The sequence below is a fragment of the Lemur catta genome, chromosome 10 (genome assembly GCF_020740605.2).
Source record: "Lemur catta isolate mLemCat1 chromosome 10, mLemCat1.pri, whole genome shotgun sequence".
NCBI classification, from domain to species: Eukaryota; Metazoa; Chordata; class Mammalia; order Primates; family Lemuridae; genus Lemur; species Lemur catta.
The window spans coordinates 52,344,025-52,360,953 of record NC_059137.1 but is presented as its reverse complement, the minus strand read 5'-3'; the positions used below and the strand labels follow the sequence as shown (position 1 = coordinate 52,360,953).

The window sequence follows — 16,929 nt, the reverse complement described above, 5'->3', positions numbered from 1 at the left end:
TTAGTTACAAGTGGACTTTTGGCCAAAATATCAATGGGTAATTTCCTTTTACAATGTCTAGTTAACTAACTGTTGTTCACAGGTCTTCAATGTCTCTTATCAAGTTTTCAGAGTCTTGGCACCAACTGACATAATAACTGTGGCTGTTGAGAAAAATTACTATCCACACCACTCTGCACAAAACCGGGAACTATTGCTTTCACACTGAACAAAATCAAAATAAAAACAAATTGACCCTCAAGTCAGAAGTTACTTTAAAACTCTCTGAGGAAGTGGACTGGACTACAAGTTTTACATTTCAGTTCAATGCCAAAACATGAACTAAAATAAAATCTATCTAGCATATTATTGTGAAACATTCTCAATGGAGAAAGTTTATCCTTGGCTGGCCTCTAGATTTTTCTCCTTCTTCGGAGCCATCTTTTGCTACATCTGCTCTCAAGCTAGTCAATGTATCTTCCATCTGGGCTCTGGGTTCTGTTGGCCAGTCCAGTCATCTCCTTAAAGAAGTTCCCGGAGGTGCTTCCTACATCATAACGTATGTGAAGTGGCTCTCCTTGCCTCATGTATCTAGGCTTTCCATTCATAACTATTTTCCACCCTAGCTCAAGAAATCAATAATAGTAGCACATTTTTCAAGTTAAGTTGAAAAATTTTCCAAGGTCCCTAAATCTCCACAGGCAACTTTACAGATTTGTGTAACACAAAATGGAACTTTGAAAGCAGAGTGAAGCTGTTTTGGAATACTCAGAAAGTCACCAGATGTTGCACTCGCAGAGAATATAAAGTGCTTTCTTCTAAATGTGCATGTGATTAGATCTTGGGGAACTACTCTATCATTATAGTAATGGGGTTTTTTTTCTTACAAAGTTGCATTTTTCATACTCAAAGTCTCTTTTGACTAAATGAATTTCATATGTGTAATCAAAACATTATGCATGTCATTGTACTTGGAGTTAATTTGAGCAATTTTTGTTAAAATTTACCCACATGGTAAAAGACTCTTTGAAAACAATTTCATGAAAGAGACTTTTTAAAGTTATTATTTTAATCATAATCATGAATCTTTGCTTTAGCTGCAGTATTTTTTTCTTTTGGACCAAATGGGTGTCCTTAGATGCAACATGTTTTTACATCAACGTAGAAATTATATTTTGGTTCTTGAGCAATGACTAGAAGGTTATACATTACTCTACAAAATTTTAAAACTTCAGAGCTTCCTAGAAGTTAAAGGGATTTAAAAAATATTAATAGTAAAAAATTGGAAATAACTTCAATAATATTCATTCATTCAACAAATATTTATTAAGCACCTACCTATGCTACCCTTGTTCTAGGCACAGGGAAGCCTCAGGACCTGGTACAGGTCCTGTCTCATGGAGCTCATATTCTAGACAAGCAGAAAATTGGCTATGTAAACAATGGCATATTCAAACAATGGAATACTGTATGGCCCTATAAATGATGGGGTACAAATATATTTATTAACAAAGATGATGTTCACAGTATAGGCAGTGAAGAAGACAGGTTACAAAGAAGGCTATAGTGTGATAATTTGGGGGGGGTGTCTGTTTGTTTTGTTTTGGTTTTTGAGACACGGTCTCACTCTGACACCCAGACTAGAGTGCAGTTGCACCATCATTTGATCATAGCTCACTCAAGTGATCATCCACCTCAACCTCCTAAGCAGCTACAACTGCCAGCATGTGCCATAATCCCCAGCTGCATTTTTGTTTTGTTTTTTTGTAGAGACAGAGTCTCCTTATGTTGTCCAGGCTGGTCTTGAACTCCCAGGCTTCAAGCAATCCTCCCACTTCAATCTCCCAAAATGCTGGGATTACAGGCGTGAGCCACTCTACATGGCCTGTAGTGGGATGATTTTTATTTAAAATTCATATAGTAACATAAGCGATAACAATTAATGCGGGTTTACCATAGGTAGGCATTGTCTTAAGTACTTCATATAAATTATTTTATTTTGTCCTCATTACAATTCTGTACAGAGTTTGGGGTTATCATTATTACCCCCATTTTATAGATGAGGGAATGAGAATTGAGGCACATAGAGATTAATTTTCTTACTTAAAGTCACACACCTCATAACTGGGCTTAAAACCAGTTAGTTTGGCTCTGGAGATACGCTGTTCTGACTTGTATGCTCTGGGCCCACACGCCATGGGTTCAAATCTAGGCTGTGCTACTTGCCAGTCATGTGATCTTGAGCAAGTTAATTTTTTTATTCTAGCCAAAATATTTATTTGAAAAATAAAATATTCCCTCTATTCCCCCTCCCTCCCTCTGTTTCTGGCTATTCCATTTAGAGATGTCAAAGATATAGTTCTATTAAAAAATGAATGCAAAATATTTTCTCTTCATCTTTATTTTAATTATCCTTAGGTGTTTTGAAACCATCTCAGTGGCGCTGAGATTATCTGAGTTATTCAAGAATGAGTTGCTTTTTCCATTGCCTCCTTGTACATTCTCAGCCTGGTCTCTCCATGTATGGGGCCCAGGCCTCCACTGAACAGAGTCATTTGAGGCACTTCCTGTAATGTTTCATGCTGTTGTGTTGTTGACATTCGGTGCATGTGTTTGTCATTGACACACAGGCTCCCATTCCAGCTGGAAAGCCTTGCCTTTCATCTAGAAGCTGTTTAAAGAAAATGTTCCTACTTATCTCAAAGCCAGAGAGAGTGGATGGGAGGGAGGGGTTTGTTTGCTCACATCTTCAAACGCACTGTGTTTTGGGGATGCCAATAGGACTGTTTTAATTTGCTCCCTGCAAAGGCAAACTTCTGTTGCTTTCCCTGAGATCCTGATGGAAGAGTGTTTGTCTTTAATGTCATGAGAGGAGATAGTGCAGCTGTGTTTATGGTGGGAGTTACCTGTAATTTATGTTGTAACTTAAACATTTAGGAAGATGAGCTGTTTCCTTTTATTTAAAGATCTGAATTCTTTCTTTCTTTCCTCAAAAATTTTAAAATAGAACTACCTTATGAGCCAGCAATCCTACGTTTGGGTATATATCCAAAAGCAATGAAAGTAGGGTCTCAAGGAGATATTTTCACACCCATGTCCATAGCAGCACTATTCATAAGAGCCAAGAAGTGGAAGCAACCCAGGTGTCCATCAGCTGATGAATGAATAAACAAAATGCGCTAGGTACCTACGATGGAATATTATTCAGCCTTAGAAAGGAAGGAAATTCTGTCCCATGCTACAAGGAACCTCAAGGACGTTATGCTACATGAAATAAGCCGATAACAAAAAGAAAAATACTATATGATTCTACTTATATGGGGTACTTAGAGTTGTCAAATTTATAGAGACAGAAAGTAGGATGGTGGTTACCAGGGGCTGGGAGGAGAAGGAAAAAGATAGCTGTTGTGGGTTAATGGGTATAGAGTTTTAGATTTGCAAGATGAAAAAGTTCTGGAGATCTGCTTCATGGCAATATGAGTATATTTAACACTACTGAACTGCACATTTAAAAAATGATCAATATGGTAAATAATATATTATGTGTTTTTCACAATCAAAAAAATTCTGTGGAGACCTTCAAGAACCTGATGAAAGTTATGCCCCCCCTTACCAGAAAAATGCATAGACATTATTTTCAAGGAGTCAAAGGATATCTACTAGGGGAGATGCACAGGTGAAAACTGCTGCTATAGGCCACACTTTACACTTAATAGATAAGAAAAATAAAAAACAGAGGAGACAAATTATTTGTCCACAATCTCAGGGCTTAACAGTGACAAACTGTGTGTTAGATTCTGGGTCTCCTGATTCAGGCCTGGTGCCTTTCTACCATCTCATGTTATTGCTTCTTATGTTGAGGGCTAAATTATCACTAACAACTGGGCAGAAAGTAGAACGGCAATTCAGTTGCAACAAAGGCTTCAGCCGATCCTATGAGGAGCTCTGGAGCCGAGGAGGCCATTCACAGCTGTCTTGAGTTGGGGAGGGGCTGGAGGCTGGGGTGGGGAGCATGGATCTCATTCTCCACCATCAGCCAGTCACCCACCATATGCAGCTGCTCAGAGGGTGTGTGCCCTAGGGCCAGGTAGAGCTCTTCAGGACCTCAGGTGAGAGCCACCAGCTGGCAATACTGCCAGCAGGACAGCAGAATGAGCACCCGGGTCCTAGGGAAGGGGGGAACTTGAGCAGGGGACTGTCACTTCCAATATAGAGGGTGTGGGATCACTCGTGACCAGCCTCCTCCTATTCCTTCTCAAATAGCCTCAACCCTTTAAAGCAACATTCTCCTTTCCCCTCTTGACACTTTTCAAAGAACTGGGGTCAGGCCAGAGACGACCAAGAGCAGAAAGAATGCAGCTACGATGCCTCAGGCATATCCAAGCGAGACTGAGGACTCCTCTAAACATTGTCATGACAATTAACCTTGAGAAAATTGGGGAGTCCGTTTCTGAAAATAGTCTCTGGAGGATCCCAAGAGTAATGGGATGAAATTGATCGAGCAATGCGCTGTTTCGCTTTATAGCCTTTCCATTTGTCACACAAATTATAATGAATACTTATTCCTTGATTTACATTTCGGCCTCCACACAATGTGCAGCTCTTGCCATGTTTACATGCACCATCTGGAAGAACTAATGAGCCAAGGAGCACCAGAAATGATAACTTGCTTTGACTAAACCTAGAAGATTTTTACTGGCAATAAAATGATTTTTGCCTTTTTTTTTTCTTCCCCTGGAATTGCAAGGCGATTAAAACATGAGTTTCACTGAGGGTAAGGAAGAAATATGCAAAGCAAATTTTAATAGAATGAACCTGCAGGCATCTGGCATTCCTAATCAATTCAGAATAATTTAGTCATTATAGCAATAGTCTCATGATAGGAAGTCTCTTCTGACATTGGAATTCTTAAAAATGATTACCTAGCCTATACACACATGCCACTGTGGGTCTCCATGGGCATCAAAGGGAACACAGGAAAGCTGAATAGCACAGAGTTAAGGAATTTGGTCTCTGGTCTCCCCTGGCCTGAGCTCACATCTGGCACTTACCATTGATATAACTGGACAGGTTACCTAAGCTTTCAGGTACCGTGTGTGTATATAAAACACAGATAATAATAGGAACTACATAATGGGATTATTGTGAGAATTAAATGAGATAATACAAGTAAATTACATTAAACTGTTAGGGCCTGACACTAAAGAAGCACTTAATAAACATTTGCAGTTATTTCCTGTCTTTAGAGAGTTTATTAAAACACACATGCGCGCACACACACACACAGATTCTTCTTTCAAAAGCAATTTAGTCTCTCTTGGGTCAAAGTTGCTCTGGGTAGCTGGGTGTGGTGGCATATATCTGTAGTCCCAGCTACTTGGTAGACTGAGACGGGAGGATCACTTGAGCCCAGGAGTTTGAATCTAGCCTGGGCAACATAGCAAGATCCAGACTCAAAAAAAAAAAAAAAAAAAAATCAAAGCTGCCCTGTATAGAGGGTAACTAAGGATAACATGGATGAACTAATTAAATACATCATCCGTAGTTAAGTTAAAGTGTTCATTTTTATTCCATGACAGAGTGTGAAGTTCTTCAGATTAGCCCTGATTTAGCAAGTTAAATTCAATGTACTTCAAGAAATGTAAATGGGTTTACAGATGGGGTCAACTACTTGGAAAACATCTCACACTCTAATTCTTAAGTTAAATTTAGAAAAGGAAACAAGTGACTGTTCCAATCATTCCTGTTGCCATAGCAAACATCTCCCCCACTGGCAAAGTGAAGGAAAGAGGTAAATATTAGATCTACCCAGTAAATCCAAAAGGACATAGTTATAATCCTTGAAAGTCTCTACTAAAAAGAATGTATTGAATTTGGCATGCTAGCCTTAACATAATTTTTATAGGTTTGATAAAATAGTATTTGTTATTTCTGTTTATAAAACAGAAAATTACATATTGTAGAAAATTTAGAAACAACATTAAACTTTTGAGAAGAATAACAAAAATCACCCAAATCTGATAATTCAAAGATTAAACATTTACATTGATCAGTTTCCTTCTAGTTTATTCCTATGCACAAATAGGTTGGGTTGTTTTGAATCGGATCATGCTGTCTATTGAAAAGTTGACCCTGCTTTCTTCATTAAGTCTTACATGTCAACATTTTCCAGTGTTATATAGTTTTTGAAAATGTGACTTTCAGCAATGTGTAATATCCTATTATATAGAGTTCTACAAATTAGTTGTTTTAAATTTTTTACTCTAAAAAATAAAGCTGCAGTAAACATCTTTGTGCATTAATCTTTGTCCAAATCTTTGCTTTTTTAAGGATAGATTTCTAGAAATGGAATTACTGCAAAGACTGTATTTTTAAGCCAATTAATGCCAACCAATTGTCTTCCAAGAAGATTATATCAACTTACATTTTTATCAGCAATGCATGAATACTCGTCTTACCAAACCTCTGCCAGCACCAAATTGTATAAGTTTTAAACTGGAAAGCATATCTCATACAAAATAATTGGTATCTTGACAATATGATTATTTTAACTGTCTACTTCTAGGTTAAAATTTGAAAATTAATTCAGGATGATTGAGTCAAAGGTAATTATTATGTAATCTCTATTATGGTTAGGCTTGTGGTTGAATTAATTGTGTATTCCTTTATCTGTTGCCACCACCACTAGTTTACGAGCCTCTGGGAGGTAGCAAAGGCCCTATGTACCTCCCACACCACCTAGCACATGTCCTATACACAGTTCATGTTCAACAACTACTCATGGAATGGAACTGATTGTGCTATCTCGCCTTCAGGATGATTTCAGCCCATCATGTGAAAGAGGGAGATACAGATTCAAAACCCAGAAATGCCTCTATCTCCTAGTCAGCATAGTCTTGTCAGAATCAGGGAAAAAATAACAACCAACCACGGAAAACCAGCTCCACAGTGACAACACTGCCATGCCTTAAACTAGATCAACAGCTTTCAAACTGTTTTTGACCCTGACGCAGAATAAGAACAACATGCACATTGTGACCTAGCACACACATACATACACAGAGACATATAATTAAAATACATATTTTATACTTCTCTTATAACTTGTGAGGTACTCTAGTGTTTTCTATTCTATTTCCATTTTTAAAGAATGTTCATCACCACTCACCAAATTGTTTCATAATAGATGGTTTGGAAAACAATTCATTTGAGCAAGATCATAATTGGCCTCCAGTTTGGTAGCAGACTCGGAGGCCGGCAGCTTCCATACCTATTAGAGGTTGGGGAGACCTTCCCTGCCCCTCGCCTGCCCCTCCTCACACAGGCAAGTCTATAGAGGCTGCCTGGACCCCATGAGGTCTTGCTAGTGTGCCCTTGTTTTCTTAGACCACAGCTCCAGGCAACAGTGGGCAAACCTGTGCTAGTGTTGCAGACTGGCTGTTGCCTCAAGGAAGTCCAATCAGAATAAATCTTTGTTAGATGCAAAACTTGCAAAATGAAAATGAATGGCAATATTATAATCAACCTCAATGTATGAAAACCCTTAGGAAAGAAGTCTAGACTTCATGTCAAGTCCCCAGATTTGCTCTAGACATCAGAGCAACTCCGAAGTACGACTCCAGCTTTATCAGATTCCAAATGTCAGTTTCCATCACAGGTTGCTGAAGGCTACAATACTCTTCACAGGGTTGCAGAAGCTGCAACCTTCTCAGAAGCTCAAGCAACCATTTTCTGACTCCCAGATTCAAAAGCAATCAACAACTCTACTCATTTCCAGAAACTAGAGTACCAAATCATGGCGTTTCCAATGAAGGCCACTAATGAGGCAATTCCTGAAGGGCAAAGACTCACAGCCTGCAAGGTCTCCAACATCCTTCACAAACACTTCAAGTCCAGCTCTTCGTGCCGGCAGATAAAGCTCTGGATTGACGCAAAAGGTGAAATGATCACTTTACCATTGTGATACAGCGAATCACCTCCTTAGAGTAATGCTTTAAAATAAATATATAAGCTAAAAACAATTGTTTAATAAAAAACTACCCTAACAAAAGACAAGGATCCAAGTAAGCCCACATGTTTTCTTTTCTCACTGTTAAATGAAGAGTTATGTCGCATGCTCCATATTAAAAGTCTTATAAGCATTATCTCATTTAAGTCTCATAATTCTATGAGATCAATCTTACTTTCCAGATGAAGGAAATGAGACACAGAAGATATAAGTAATTCATCTGTGGAAGAAGACAGTTGTCTCCTAACATCCATTATCCTCTTCTTATTTTAGTAATAAACCTCCTGAGTTTTAGCTGGGCACACAGCCACCTGGCTAAAGACAACATTTCCCAGCTCCTTTGTACGGCCATTGTCTTAGTCAGCTTGGGCGGATATAACAAAATACTATAGAGTGGGTGGTTTTAACAACAGGAATTTTATTTCTCACAGTTCTGGAGACTGGTAAGTCCAAGATCAAGGTGTCAGCCAATTCATTTCCTGGTAAAGGCTCTCTTCCCAGCATGCTGTGTCCTCATGTGGAAGAAAGAGAGAAAGAGCAAACTCTCTGGTCTCTTTTCAGAAGGGCACTAATCCCATCCTGAGGGCCCCACTCTCATCACCTCATGGAAATCCAATTACTTCTCAAAGGCCCACCTCCTAACACCATCACATTGGGGGTTAGGGCTTCAATATATGAATTTGGAAGCACACAAACATTCAGTCCATAACAGCCATACAGTTAAGTCCTGGGCTGCAAGTGAAAGTGACATGCTGACTTCCGAGTTGCCCCCCCTAAGGGGATGTGCCCTCCACTTCTCTTCTTCCCTTCCTGCTGGCTGGGATGCAGATTTGGCAAAAGAAGCTGGAGCAACCACCCTGGACCATGAAACAGAAACTGTAGGTTGAAGGTGGGAGGACAAGAAACTAGATACTATGAAGCTGACACATAAACTCTAAAGTATATACAGGCGGTCCTCAGGTTATGGACAACATATGATCCCGAGAATGTCTTAAGGTCAGATTTGTATGTAATTTGGATCCCTAATGAACACTGCATATACTGTAATAAAAATATTAACAATAACAATACTATAATGGCTCATGCGGTACTAATAATACAGTGTAATATCGCAATAATAACAATACCCCTGTACTATAATAGTAAATTACAGAAACCATTGTATTCTTTCTTTTTAATTCAAACAGAACATAAAAGCAAACTGATACAAAAAGTTTGGATAAGAAATGGGAGAAATTTCAAAAAAGAATATTAAATGTTAACACTCACCTAATGTTGCATCAGTATCTTGCTTACTGGAAGGGGCATTTGAAGGTAGCTAACATTAATCAGAAGATCACGATGGAGATGGCGCTGGAGAGGATGGAGCGGGTGCTGGTGAGTCAGGATTTGATTCTGTTGCTGGAGGAGGGAGCTCACCACCGAAGTCAGTTTCTTGAGAAAGATATCTAGGGTTGTTTGCACAGTCTTTTTCTTTTATTCATCATAAATGGCCTTGTAGCAGCTGATGTTCTCACTAACTGCACAGTAAACCTTTGTAAACCGTTCAATGTTAGGATCTTGCTCCTCAAGCTTAGCAAATCCTGCTTCCATGAAACGAAAGGCTTCAGCTCATTCTTTTGTCATCAACTTTCTTGGCTCTGGATCTTCTGATTCTTCGTGTTCTTGTGTTTCTATCAGCTGCTTCTCTGTCTATCTATGGGACTAGCCACCAGCATAAAGATGCTGCGCCAATGAACCGCGTACACCATGTGGCTTCGTTTACATGCACAGAAGAAACTAGTTCTCGAATTACTGATTTAATTATTCAACTATAAATTATCCTTACGCAGAGCCTTGGGAGCCTGTTTGTAAGTATGGAACACTGTAAGTCCGGTCATCCGTAACACTGTACTCTGTTATATGAGAGAAATATAAACTTCTATCCTATCAGAGCCACTTTACTTTGGCCTTTGCTACAATCTATATGTAACCAATTCATTTTCCAGGTCACATCACCAATAAATAATAGATCCTGTTATTTGAACATAAATCTGTGTGAATCTAAAGCCCAGTCTCTTACTGACGATACAGTACTGCGTGCAAAAACCAAAAGGAGAAAGTATACCAAAGGGAAGTCAAGCTGACACCCAGAGATGGTGCTAAATGTAAATTAATTTCCATTCATCGAGGCCTGAAACAAGCCTGCCTATGCCATGCTCAGGTCTCCCAACCATGAATAAAAGCGTGAATAAACATCTAGAAGAACAGAGGATCATGCCTCACACTGGGCTATACAAGCACAATTCTGACAGTTGCAGATAAGGGCCGGCTTCAGGTTTTCTGTGGGAAGCAACAATTATAAACAATCCACGGTGACAGCACCATATCAGTGACACTTCCCAGCTGAAGTCCGATGTGGCAGCACTGAGGCTGTTTGGCTATGGTCACCTCTCACCCCACTCACAAAAGGCATTTCTAAAGCCTAACTCCCAGTAGCACCCTGGAGCCTGAATCTGGAAAGTCGTGACTCCAAAACCTACACCATGGAAAAATCATGTCTGGTCCTACCCACTAGCCCACTTCAAGAGCCTAAGCAAGCAACATTGCCTCTCAGCAAGAAAGCCTCACTTTCTGTCACAAAGCTCCTCTGGGAACATTCATTTGATTTAGCTGGAACAAACAAACAAAACCCAGAGTCATCTGCTTTTAGACCTAAAAGATTTTCAAATGCAGCAAGTAGGCACTCTTTATATGTTTTTATATCTACACCCTTGTCCACGCCCTTACCACCGTCTCCCTGCCATCTTGTGACACTAACATACTGTCAGAAAGAACTTTCATATAAATATAAGTATTCTGAAGAAATGGTACCCATTTATTTTGTTTCTGTGGATCTGAAGAAATTACTAAAATCCATTCTGACCCGAATGACTGGAACTAGGGGCCACATCGCACAGCCAAGCAACAAGGCTTCAGCCAAATCAGCCCCAATTTTTTGTCACTGTGGAAGAAAGTAGGCCAGGAATGGTTTCCAGACTGCCCGGTGGCTGAAACAGAAACCCAGGACCCCAGAGAAAGTCCCAATTCCCTGTAAACAAAGAAGGGAAGAACTGTTTATTACAGCCACTGCGGTATTTTAATATAAGGCTCCAAGTATGTCAAGCACACCAAACAAATTTAGCTTCACCACCTGTTCCGGAAAAGGAACGCCCCTGCCAAAATCCCCCCAAAAGTGCATAGATATTCTCAGTGTGGATTAGCTGGGAGTCTTTTCAAATATGTTCTATATTAGAGTTTGTAAACTGGGCATTTGATGTACACCACATGGCTGCCGGGGAAGACGTGAAGTTTTTGTTCTGTGCCTCAAAAAATCACATTCTTTTGCTCTACAGTTTTTAGATAAAATGTGACAAAATGGTAAGAAGTCCTAAAAAACAAAACAAAATAAAACAAAGAAGAAAAAGAAGAAGAAAGGAGCCTATAGTCTTACTGGAGGGAAAAGACACATACTTGAAAAATTCCATTATTCAAGAGATGTGCCAAGAAAGAGTGTGGTTAATTGCCAAAAGAGGGGGCTAGATGGTAATTGATAAAACACAGACGCACAAGTATCTCAGTGCAAAGAGGTCTCAAATGCCATCGTATAGGCAGGTGACAGAAAAAGTAATACCTCAGTTAAGCCATACAAAGGGTCCAAAAAGTAAAATTAGGGCAGATGCCAAAATATAGTTCCACCCAACATTAACTTGGGAAGCACCTTCTATTCTGTGGATTCTGATGAATTAAATAAGAATGCCTGTGAAATGATTAGGAAAATGCCAAGCACCCACTAAAGTTTCCACAAATGCTTGTTACTGTGGTTGCTGTTCAGTTGAAGCTGTGTTCCAGGGCACAGTGTACCACACACGAACTTGCTAAACTCCTATCTTTCCTTTAAGACCCAACTCAAAACTCTGTGAAGATTCCCGTGGCCACAGCTCCCCTCCCTAGGCAGTGCTCCCTCTCAGTGCTTTCAACGCACAGTCTCGTTCACACAGTCCTCCCGGAAATTCAGGAATAACTTAAAAATAAGCCACAACAAGCCTTCATCTATGAATCTAACATCTGCATGGAAGCGTGCTTGATGAATGAATGGTTCCTGAGTGCTAGAAGGAAAGAAGGAAGGAAAGCAGGCTGCTGGGAAAACCTAAATGTGCCTCAACCTCATCAATGTGTGGATACACATGAGGTTTTTTTTAGGTAAATAGTTAGGATCTCTGGCTTTTCTCAGGACAAGGATTCCCTGCTTCAGTGCTGTCTCTAGCAATCGCTCCACCTGGGAAGTGAACACTCCATTTTGGTGTTGTCCCGCCCTTAATCCTATCCCCAACAACTGCTACACCTGGGGAAGGAGGGAATGTTTTATCAATCTGGGAATTCCCCAGCCCAGGCATGATAGGATCTAGAAAGCCACCTACGGTAACCTAAGGGTAATTATTATGCCATTAGCTTGACTCTGCATTGTGGGTCACCACCCAGGTGGGCTTTCGGAGAGGGAGCTCTTATACGCAGATGGAATTTTGAGGACACCTGTCGATCATTTGATAATATCCCACCCTCCCGAGAGCCCGCCTCCAGACTGGGCTAACAAGAGGAGAGAGAGTGGGTGGGTGAGCGAGTGAGTGAGTCAGTCAGTCTGCCTGTCTCTCTCCACTGGTGGAGACAGACCCATTTTGTTCTGTGATGAAGAGCTGCTGGTGTGAAACTGCTTCCTGCCTGGGGTTGCTCTGTCATATTGGCCCTGCTGGTGATTTTTCCAAGATAACAGTCTGGACTTGACACTTAGGTGTGTCTGGTCATTCTTTGGCCAAGAGCACACAAGAACCGAGGGCAGACTGCCACCCTGACACTTTTACCAACATTAATACCTCAGAGTGAGAGCAACAAGCCTATTCTTACTACTGTTGCCGGAATGCAATCCCTTGCAAAATTCCCCTGAATTATATTTCTGAGCTCCTCCAGAGTGTGTCTCACGTGAGCTCACAAGTTGGTGCTGACGACCACTTTTCTTTGTCCTTGGTAACTTGCAGCCCACTCCTTCCCCCGTGATGCCTCTCCCTGGGAGCAGCCCCTCTGCCCAGGCCCAGGGCCCTGCAGACTTACCCAGGCACAGGCGCTTGATTCTGGCTTCGTGACCACAGTCAGGCCATCTCGTGAGAAGTGAGAAGGGAAAGGCAGGCTTCCTCTCCACAGAGCAGCTCTAGGAAGTGGATTGGGGCTGAGGGTGGGGCAGGCTAAAGCACCAGCTCGGTGAAATGGGCTTTCCAGGTAACACACACAGTAGCCATTTCTCCCCTTTCTTCCTGGGTGCCCACAGGGGTCCAGAGAAGCAGAGTTGGGATGGGTAGGAGTGCCAGAACCCTCAAGCCCTCCTGCTGAGTCTGAATTGGGGTGGCAGTCTCCGCCTTCCTTCCATAGGAAACTCTCTCTAGGGCCCTCCAAAAGTGTTGTTCTATCCACTAGGTGCTCTAGACACAGTGCCCACGGTCTTTCAGCTATTCAGTTAATAGCACGTGAAAAGGTTGAAACCTAACACTCACACAAAAAATATTTATTTGTTCTGAAATTTTTTTTTAAAATCATGCAAAATGGAAATGAATAAATGTCCAATTAAAATGTTTACCAGATATAACATTACATCAACTCAAATACTATTTCCAGATTAAAAACATTTACCATGGTATGAGTGCATTTTCGTTTGTTAGAAGGATATGGGGGGGGGGGTCTCCCAAAAGTAAGAGCACTGAGAGCTCTGTAGGTCAAAATGGGCCATTTCTCCCTGCAACCTGGTTCCTCTGACCGTCTCCAGCCTCCCTGGTGTGCCAGACCTGTCTAAAAAGACTACAACTCAATTGTAGCCACACTTCAATCCTTTAAAAAAAATTGTTATAGAAATGTTCAAATATACAGAAAAGAATACTATCAGTCTGCACATAGTGCCCACGACCCGGCTACAACATCCATCAGCCCGTGCCATTCCACACCTCCTTCTCTTCCCCCAGCAAATTCCAGACATTAAATCATTTCATCCATAAATACTTGAGAGAAAAAAATATATATATCTTTAAAACTTTTTTCAGCATATATACAATACCATTATTACACCTAAGAATATTGTAATTAAAAATAATTCTTAATATCATCAAATACCCAATCAGGATATAATCTAATTTTTACCTCCTTTCTTAGTCCTCCAGTGAATCAGTCAATGGAAGTAGTTTGGTTGTCGTTGTTGTGGTTGTGATTTTGGGCAGGGGGCTGCATTACTTTACCCGCCTTCTTAATCAGGATCTATATCCAGCCCAGGAAAACTCCTCATAGTTAAGCCTGAAAGAGAAGAAGGCAAGAAAAAGAGGATGGATGGGGAGCTAGGAGGGAGAGATGTCTCTAATATTGGACCAGGGATGGGTTTTACAGCAAAGAGAAATAGCAGTTTTGAAGAATGAGAGGGGGGCTGGAAATAAGAATGGAAAGAGATGGGGGAGACACCGAACACAAACACGCCTGTACCCTGAGGGCCTGTGCTCTCTCATCTACCAGGTGTTTCTGAACCAGGCTCAACCCTTCTGTCGCAACAGTGAGCAGGAGAGATCTCCGCACTCTGATGGAATCATTGATGATGGACTTTGACGGCACCAGCACCTTCTCTGGGACATCAACCTCATGTAACATGCTTCACACGCCTGCTCCTCTTGAAGAGAAAATAGTTTTTAAATGGATTTCATTTCCAGGCAGACTGGCAGTTCGACACAGGCAGGCAGAAATGTTCCAGAGCCAACAGCAATTTTTGTTTTAATTCACATTATACAAAGCAAATTAATCTGAAGTACTTAAAAAATTGTTTCCCTTCACATCATTCTCACTGAGAAAGTAAAAATTGTCTCCCCTCTTTCTGCTGAGAAAGAACCATAGCATTGCAGAATAAAATCAGGAGCTCTGAAACCTTGTGAACTGTTTTCAAAGTTAAAGAATTTCATTGTTCTTTGTTGTTTGTGGACAGTCATACCTGGGAGGCTCCCCTCTGTCTGTAGGACAAAGTCCAGTCTCTTCAGCCTAGAATCTAATTGGTCCCCACATTACCTAGCTGACCCAAATACCCCAAGAACTACTTCTCTACCATGAGTCTCATGTCATCTCTATTCCTCACTCTCATCCAAGCCATTCTCACAACTCTGGTTTTGTGGAAACCCTTCTCCTCACCCAGTACATCCAACCCCTCTTGCTCAGGCATAGCTGAAGTTCCAGTTCCCTCTCACAGGCTTTAAGTCTAACCAAACCATATCATCCGTCCCTTCTCCAAATGGCTAGCCATGGAAGCTCATGCCTGTAATCGCAGCCTTTAGGAGGCCAAAGTGGGAGGATCACTTGAAGCTAGAAGTTCGACACCAGCCTGGGCAACATAGCAAGACCCTGTCTCTACAAAAAATTAAAAAATAATTTTTAAAAAATCCTACAACACAGGCTTTACCCTACAGTTTAGTCCTTAAATACACTCTTTTGTATAATCTAAATATTGTTTCTATTTATATCTAATAAGATTTGCAACTTCCTTGAAGGAAAGGATTGTGATTCATGCATCTTTTATACCCAGCACAGTACCAAGCATCTAGTAAATACTCAGTGCCCTTTATCTTAATTTGCCTTGAAATTTTAGATCGAATGTGGGGACTGTCATTTCTGTAATTGTATGCTTACCAAATGGGATTTCATAATCTCATAAATATGTATGTAAAGATTTAGGTGGGTGGTGTCATGACAAGACAGTATAGCAGCATCTTTTCATCATAGTCAATTTGACATGTTTCCATTTAAATAAATTACCCTTGCCACTTTGACCAATTCATTTGTTGGCACCACAGAGGACTCCATCAATGCATGGGTCGACCTACATTTCCAGTGAGCAAACACCGAGTGTTCCTTTTTGTTCTTCATGTCAACATCCACTAACATACTTCTAGCATTCTGTCAATGTACTCCAAAAAGATGGGGGCGGGGATAGAGAGAGAGAGGAACATTTTGTAATTTATCATTAGTCCAATTTAAGATAATGAGGTAGGAAAAGGTGTATTATTTTAGCAGTTTTACCTTCTTAGGGATGGAATAATCTATGCAAAACACTTTGAAGAGAACTTGGGGTGTGAGTACAGACAGCAAGCATCTGCATGTCAGAAAAAAGCTTGAAACTGCTCTGTGGGGAATAAGGAAAGGAATACTTTGTTGTTTAGAATGAGTGGGGGAGGGGAGGAGAGAAAGATGCGAAAAGAGGACAAGCAGAAGACCTGTGAAGAAGCCCTTTCTCCCTTTACCACCTGGAGAGAGCCAAGAGAGCACCCCAAATGGAGGGGCTCAAAGGGGTTTAGAGAACTTAATACAGATTTTAGTTTGTTTATTCCACCATGTAAAAGGGGACCCCTACTCCATGTGCCACCCAAATCTTCTATCATTCTCTGCAAAACTCAGTCTTTATAAAATTCAATCTCTACACAACTCAGCCTCTTCTCAGCTCAACCTCTACCCAGCTCAAATTCTGCTCAAATCAACCTCTATGTAACTTACTCTCTACCCAAATCAATCTCTACTCAATCAAATTCTTCTCTGCTCAGTTAAAACCCTTCTCAATTCAATACTTGAATCAGCTCAAACTCAACCTAATTCAAATTCTACTCAAGTAAACTAAAGTCTATTCAACTGAGTTCCCTAAACTAAATTTAACTCTGCTTACAGATGTTTTGTGTGAGTGTAGTATTTTTTAAAATTTGAAGAGGTCTTCATCTTACATCCAGCCTATAGCAGCATAGACTGAAGAAAAACATGAATAAAGTTGTCAGAGAAAACCAACAAAATGAATTTTCTGTGAATTTGCAGAAATCTTGCAGAGATTTCTATAGGCTGTGGTTTCCAGGCACTCAAGTGAACTCTAT

At 40.6% G+C, this 16,929-nt stretch overlaps 1 long non-coding RNA gene across 7 annotated transcripts in view; it reads right to left on the bottom strand.

Moving 5' to 3' along the window:
* LOC123646122 overlaps positions 1-14,772 on the bottom strand; it is a 42,839-nt gene extending 28,067 nt beyond the window's left edge. For 4 of the 7 annotated variants that reach the window (XR_006737800.1, XR_006737798.1, XR_006737801.1 and 1 more), the window contains exons 1-2: positions 8,417-9,162; positions 7,769-7,899 (exon numbers count right to left, since the gene is read on the bottom strand). This is a non-coding gene — a long non-coding RNA (uncharacterized LOC123646122). Of the gene's footprint in view, positions 1-7,768; positions 7,900-8,416; positions 9,163-9,256; positions 10,724-14,185; positions 14,336-14,518 lie in introns of those variants that run through there. The other 3 variants (XR_006737803.1, XR_006737802.1, XR_006737804.1) reach the window with 3 other exon arrangements.
* Positions 14,773-16,929: the final 2,157 nt, after the last annotated feature.